The sequence below is a fragment of the Herpailurus yagouaroundi genome, unplaced genomic scaffold (assembly GCF_014898765.1).
Source record: "Herpailurus yagouaroundi ecotype Mexico unplaced genomic scaffold, PumYag 162, whole genome shotgun sequence".
NCBI classification, from domain to species: Eukaryota; Metazoa; Chordata; class Mammalia; order Carnivora; family Felidae; genus Herpailurus; species Herpailurus yagouaroundi.
The window spans coordinates 74750451-74756063 of NW_024412403.1; the positions used below are offsets into that span (position 1 = coordinate 74750451).

At 45.2% G+C, this 5613-nt stretch overlaps 1 long non-coding RNA gene across 1 annotated transcript in view; it reads left to right on the forward strand.

Annotated features, from left to right (window-relative positions):
• Positions 1-3912: 3912 nt before the first annotated feature.
• Positions 3913-5613, forward strand: part of LOC121036425 (uncharacterized) — a 15521-nt gene continuing 13820 nt past the window's right edge. The window contains exon 1 of the long non-coding RNA XR_005793347.1: positions 3913-4120. This is a non-coding gene — a long non-coding RNA (uncharacterized LOC121036425). The remainder of the gene's footprint in view (positions 4121-5613) is intronic.

The window sequence follows — 5613 nt, forward strand, 5'->3', positions numbered from 1 at the left end:
GGCTCAAGCAGATGCTGTTGTTCCCATCCAGCTCATTGCCAAGCATGTCCCCCAAGACCAGATAAAGGCAATGTAATGGGAGACCAGATAGTAAGTACTCCCAAACTGAGGAAAGTAAGCAGGAGAGAGCCCCTGGGAAAATATGACAGCCTAGTTGCTATTTAAAGGCAGGGCAGGAAAGTTAAAAGGACAGAACTTTTTCAGAGTTCTTAGTATAAGTAAGAAAAGAGGCATGTGGAAAAGAAAATGTATGTGTAACTTTGCCCGGGATATGTTAATGAATTTTATAATTTGTAATGCTTTTTTGTTCTTTACAGACTTTTTCAATTAGTATATATCTATTATATAATTAGACAAAATAAACTAAAGAAAGTTGTAAATGAATATATGCTACCCCCCCCAAAATCTGCATAAACATTAGGAAAAGGGGAAAATCATGTGTAACTGTACTGTGTGTTGTGCATGCATTTTTATCTTGTTCTGTCTGTGTATGTAGAAATTATATTTCCTTTATACTTTTTGGTATTTTACACCTTTTCTATAGTGAGTATGTTTTTTTTTTTAATTAGGTAAAGACAAAGTGATCCACCATAATAATAATTGATAGGCAAGGATCTCAATAAATGCTAAAAGCATCAGGTGGAAGGTTATTGGGAATATTCACAGGGTCTCAAATATCACCCCACAAATTATGAATTACAAGCAGAAATGGGTTTCTTTACAATGGTAAAATCTGGAGGACGTTACCTTGACCGAGTAATCACATTCACATCACCAAAATGAGACAATTTGGCATCATTTCCCTCCTGGTTCAATATCCTGAACAGGATACAACATCACCTGTGAAATAGTCTTGTCCAGTATTTTGATTGGAACCTATATATACTTTTGAGGAAACAATCAGACAAATCCAAATTGTGGGACATTCTGCAAAACAATTACCTTGGGTTTTTTTAAATGTCATGAAGGACAGGGGCGCCTGGGTGGCGCAGTCGGTTAAGCGTCCGACTTCAGCCAGGTCACGATCTCGCGGTCCGTGAGTTCGAGCCCCGCGTCGGGCTCTGGGCTGATGGCTCGGAGCCTGGAGCCTGTTTCCGATTCTGTGTCTCCCTCTCTCTCTGCCCCTCCCCCGTTCATGCTCTGTCTCTCTCTGTCCCAAAAATAAATAAACGTTGAAAAAAAATTAAAAAAAAAAAAAATGTCATGAAGGACAAAAACAAAACAAAACAAAAAACAACCAAACAAAAGAACTAGAAAGCTGTACTGGTATAAAGGAGTCTAAAGGGAGGGATGGGACACTATATGGCATTATTGGGGCAATTGAGGAAATTTCAATACGTACAGTATATTAGCTAACATTGTTTCATTTTTTTTGAGAGTGATAATAGTGTTAGGTTGTATAGGAGAACACCCTATTCTTTTTTTTTAATTATTTATTTTTTAATTTATATCCAAGTTAGCATATAGTGCAACAATGATTTCAGGAGTAGATTCCTTAATGCCCCTTACCCATTTAGCCCATCCCCCCTCCGACAACACCTCGAGTAACCCTCAGTTTGTTCTCCATATTTATGAGTCTGTTATGCTTTGTCCCACCTCCCTGTTTTTATATTATTTTTGCTTCCCTTCCATTATGTTCATCTGTTTTGCCCTCATATGAGTGAAGTCATATGATATTTGTCTTTCTCTGACTAATTTCACTTAGCATAATACCCTCCAGTTCCATCCACGTAGTTGCAAATGAGAATGCCCTATTCTTAGGATACACATGCCACACTACTTAGGAGAGAAGCATTATGACTCAGCAACTTTTCAGTGGCTTGAGGCAGGTGAGGAATATGTATTTTTCAGGTGTGTATGTATATGGAAAGAAAGAGATAAAGTGAATGAGATGAAATGAACAGCTAGTGAATCTCGGTGAACAGTAGGTATGTTCGTTATATGATTCTTTCAACTTTTCTGTAGGTTTGAAGTTTTCCCGAGTAAAAAGTTGGGGAGAAGGTACAGGAGCAAAGACGCTCACAGTCGGCTCCACCAGGAGATGGCTTTTCATCATACTCGCCAGTGGAGGACCCTGAAACCTTAGGGCTTTGCAAAGGAACCAACCAGATTACTGCAGGCTGCTTTTCAAGCAGCTTTCCAGTGTGGCTGGATTCAGAGCGGGCTAATTGTGGGATGATGTCAGGACACAAAAGATGGACAGATTCCAGTTTGTCTGGTACTGAATAAAAAATAGGTCCTATATCTTAGACAGCCCTGATAAGGCGCCTCCAGGGATATGAGTAATGGTCAGACCCAGGGGATGAACCAGGGCTAAGAAAGCTGGACAATGGAGAGCCCAGAGCACCGTGACAAGGAAATTCTTCCCCTGAATTGCCTTTTCCTATTGAGATAAGATAGTTCACAATAAAGCGCCAGGCTCAGAAGTGCTGCATCAAACCCAGCGAGAGCAGCCGCCACTCAGGCCTGTGAGCCACAGGACTACGTGCCTGGTGCTGTGGGCACCTGGATGGTCTCCAGAGGGCCTCGGGGGGGGGAGTCATTGACCTTGGACCCAGAAGGCCTGGTGGTGAATCCCAGTCTCACCACTCCCCAGCTGTGAGACTGATTCCTGCTATTCTTGTTCACAAGAAAGTTCATTCCTCTCCTATCTGACTTATTGGTGGGCCACAAAACCTGAAAACAAACCATGAAAGGCCTTTTCAACTCCTAAAGGCCAGTAAAATATTGGTCATCATCATTACCTTATAGGAATGAAGTAGTTTGTTTTATAGCTTCTCTCCCCCCCCCCCCCCCCACTTAGGGGTCCAAAGTGAGTTGGGCCTTGAGTACATCTGTATTGTGAAATTGTGTGAGTAAAGCCTCTTTGAACCTCTGAGGAGGCAGGATTGAGATACTTTGAGATGCTCACTTTCTCCTGGGCAAAGAAAGAGTAGCAGAAGATGTCACTGCTTTGGGATACCTTACCCAGGAAATAGATCCCCCCCATAGACAAGTGGTGACTCATCCACGCTGTCCTGAGCTAGTGAGTAGCTGAGCGAACACTGGGAGTGCGGGTCATTGTGCTGCACTGGAGGGGAAGCGGGGTCTCCTCCTTAGTCCGAGCTGTGGACCTTGGCGTCTCATGTGAGGTAGAGCAGAACCGGGAGAGTGGAATGGGAGCAATGCCTTTGACCTTCAGGAGGAGAGGACTGAGCTGCTACAGAGAAGAGTGTAACTTAGTGCAAGCGAGAACATTCACGTGGGCCTGCCCCAGCTGCTGTGGTTGCACGGAGCTCCCCGACACTAGAGTTATTCCAACCTAACTCCATCACCCCTCTTTGAATAGGTTTTGGGAAAGATGCACCATTGCCCAGAGAATTGGATCAGATGATATGCCACGGCTCTTCCAAACTTAAGAATCTGAACTCCTTTTGTCTAGCCAAGAATTTGGATGAATCTGTCCTCTGCTCACTAGCCACGTGACCTTGGACATGTTTATTAGCTTTCCGAGCTAATGTTCGTTATATGATTCATTTTCTCAGTTGTAAAATGAGGTTATTATCTCAAAAAATTGTTATAAGCATCAACAGAGATAAGGAATGATTCCTGGTGAAATCATAAACGTCTTCTCCTGTCTCTGTACCTTACCCAGTTCTGGGGTGACCAGGTGAGTGCCTGGAGTGGCTGTCCCATGGGTCAGAGCAAAGGTCACATGTGCTTGAGGAATCAGCACTAAATCAGATTTCACTAGCCATCCTCCCTCCAGGGTGTTCCCTTTGGCTCTTTTTGTCTTCCCTATGTCCTGTCTTTAATCTCCCCTTCTTCCTTTCCCTTGTGTTCACTCAGCTAGCACTTTCTGAGAGGTTCTCTGTCCCAGATACCCTGCTGGCTGGGGCAGTGCATGAATCACATGCAGTTGAGAATGTGAGCAGTGTCTTGCCTGGTGCTGACAGAGAACGGAAGAGGAGGGCCATGCTCTAAGGGAGGCCTGTGCTGTGGGCTTACAGAGGGGCGGTCCTTTGGGGGGGGCAAGGCTAGAGGAGTGGTGGCCAGACAGGGGAAGTTTACACTAGGAATAAAATGTTTGAGCCTGTCTTTGAAGAACAGATAATGACTTTTTACACAGACAAGATGAGGGGTGAGTATAAACAAGCATACGGGTCTGTCTTGAGCCCCATGGCCTTTGGTTCTCTGCCCCAGTCCTTAGCCAGCTCCTTCCCTCTGGTCAGCTTCTACAAGCAGCTTCCTCCTTTTTTTTTTTTTTTTTTTTTTTGAGGTAGGCAGAGGGAGAGAGGGAGAGGAAGAATCTTTCTTTTTTTAATTTTTATCTATTTTTGAGAGAGAGCGAGTGAGCATGCTGGAGTGGGGGAGGGGCAGAGAGAGAGAAGGAGACACAGAATCTGAAGCAGACTCCAGGCTCTGAGCTGTCAGCACAGAGCCTGACGTGATGCGGGACTCGAACTCACAAACTGTGAGATCATGACCTGAGCCGAAGTTGGACACTTAACTGACTGAGCCACGCAGGCACCCCAGGCAGCTTCTTTCTAAGCAAGATGATGTGAAAGCTAGCCACAGTTCCTGGAATCACTGCTGCCTGCTCACTGGGGGCTGTAAAACATCACTGTGAAATAAAGGGAGTAATTCTTAACCCTGGCTGTGCCCTAGAATCACCTGTGGTTTGTTTTCGTTGTTTTAATTCAGGTTTCCTGGCTCCACCCTTTATATATTCTGATTCAGTGTATCTGGAACAGCCCCCCACCCCCCGTTATTGGTATGGCCTGCTCTCACAAATCCAAGGTAGAAATATTGTCACACCCACTTTGTTTCTCCAGTCTCTCACTAAAGACTGTCTCTCACTAAAGCTCAGCATCCCCTCGTAAAGATCTCCAAGTCTTGCTTCGGTTCGCTGAGAACCCGAAAGACTTAGATAGTCCAAAAAGTGAAGGTGCTGCGATGGGGTTAGGTGGCATTCTTCCAGCCTCCATTCCCAGAGGAGAGAGGACGGATGAACGGTCCACTACTTATCTATCTTCCCCATGCCCCACTTTCCCCATCTGCGAAATGGGAATAAAAACAGTCCTTCATAAGATGGCAGTGAAGACTAAGGGAGCACGGAGCACACAAGAGCACACAGTGAGCACTCAGTAAATGATGGCTGTGGCTGTAGAGGCAGCCCGGCCAGCCTGTTGTTAGGGGGATGGGTTCTGGAGCCAGACTCTCTGGTTCACAGCCTAGCAGCTGCTCTCCGTATAACCTCCATGCCTGGGTTTCCTTCTCCGAGCAATAGAAGTGGTTGTGACTCCCTCCCAGAACTAATACTGAATGTTATTAAATCAATGAATAAGTGCAAGGCACTGAATTCAATGCTGGGCAAACAACACTTAAGAAAGGTTAGCAGTGGGGCGCCCGGGTGGCGCAGTCGGTTAAGCGTCCGACTTCAGCCAGGTCACGATCTCGCCGTCCGTGAGTTCGAGCCCCGTGTCGGGCTCTGGGCTGATGGCTCAGAGCCTGGAGCCTGTTTCCGATTCTGTGTCTCCCTCTCTCTCTGCCCCTCCCCCGTTCATGCTCTGTCTCTCTCTGTCCCAAAAATAAATAAATGTTGAAAAAAAAATTAAAAAAAAAAAAAAAAAG